This window comes from Acinonyx jubatus, chromosome B4, assembly GCF_027475565.1.
Source record: "Acinonyx jubatus isolate Ajub_Pintada_27869175 chromosome B4, VMU_Ajub_asm_v1.0, whole genome shotgun sequence".
In the NCBI taxonomy this organism is placed as follows: Eukaryota; Metazoa; Chordata; class Mammalia; order Carnivora; family Felidae; genus Acinonyx; species Acinonyx jubatus.
Genome location: NC_069387.1, coordinates 20,565,361 through 20,566,474, shown reverse-complemented (window position 1 = coordinate 20,566,474; position 1,114 = coordinate 20,565,361). Strand labels below are relative to the sequence as shown.

General features: G+C 46.0%; 1 non-coding gene across 1 annotated transcript; it reads left to right on the top strand.

Annotated features, from left to right (window-relative positions):
- The first annotated feature begins 789 nt into the window (after positions 1-789).
- On the top strand, positions 790-896 carry LOC113603756 (U6 spliceosomal RNA). The gene has a single exon (XR_003425443.1). It is a non-coding gene; the product is annotated as a U6 spliceosomal RNA (small nuclear RNA).
- Positions 897-1,114: the final 218 nt, after the last annotated feature.

Genomic DNA, 1,114 nt, shown 5'->3' with positions numbered 1-1,114 from the left:
GTCTGGCGTCGGGCTTGTGCTGAGCATGGAGCCCGCTTGAGACTTTCTCTCCCTTTCCCTGTGCTCCTCAGGAAATTATAAGATCTGGAAAAACTTACTGAGCATTTACTGTCCGCCAGGGTCAGTTCTCAGATACAGAAAAAGAACCAACAGCCAAACCAACATATGGCCGATTGGCTCCTGGCCTCAAGGAACCTCTAAGGAAACACACCAATAAGGAGGTAATTGTAATACAATGTGGCAAGGTTTGGATGGGGCTAGGGAAGCACCAGGACCTGGAGAACAGGTACTTACCCTCCGTCCCACAGCCAGAGGTGGTTGGACAACATCATCCAGCATGGTGGGTACCTCTCGGCACTGCCTCTCAAGTAGTTTCCATTGAAGCAGAGTGCTTAGGATTTCACAGAATATATAGAACACTTGAAAATGCACTTATGGAAATAAGATCGGTAGTTGTCCTGAGAAGAAGTCTTAAATCACCTAGCATGCTTCACAGCGATCTGTGTCTGCTCAGTAAGGTTTAATGCCCAGTCTTATGAGTAGGTACAGAAATGGGGAACGCCCGGGTGGCTCAGTCGGTTAAGCGGCCGACTTAGGCTCAGGTCACGATCTCACAGTTCGTGAGTTCGAGCCCAGTGTCGGGCTCTGTGCTCACAGCTCAGAGCCTGGATCCTGCTTCAGATTCTGTGTCTCCCTCTCTCTCTGCCCCAGCCCCACTCATGCTCTGTCTCTCTGTGTCTTAAAAATAAATAAAACATTAAAACATTTTTTTAAATAAAAAAAAGACCAGTGCTCTCTTCAGCAGCACATATACTAAAATTGGAACGATACAGAGAAGATTAGCATGGCCCCCGCGCAAGGATGACGTGCAAATTCGTGAAGCGTTCCATATTTTTTTAAAAAACAGAACAATCTGAGGGTTGGTGGGGGGTGGGAGGCAGGGGAAAGTGGGTGATGGTCATGGAGGAGGGCACCTGTTGGGATGAGCACTGGGTGTTGTATGGAAACCAATTTGACAATAAATTTCATATTAAAAAATTAAAATAATTAAAAAAAGAGTAGGTATGGAAATGCAAAGTACAGCCAAGCTTGATAAGCTACAAATTGTAAGCTC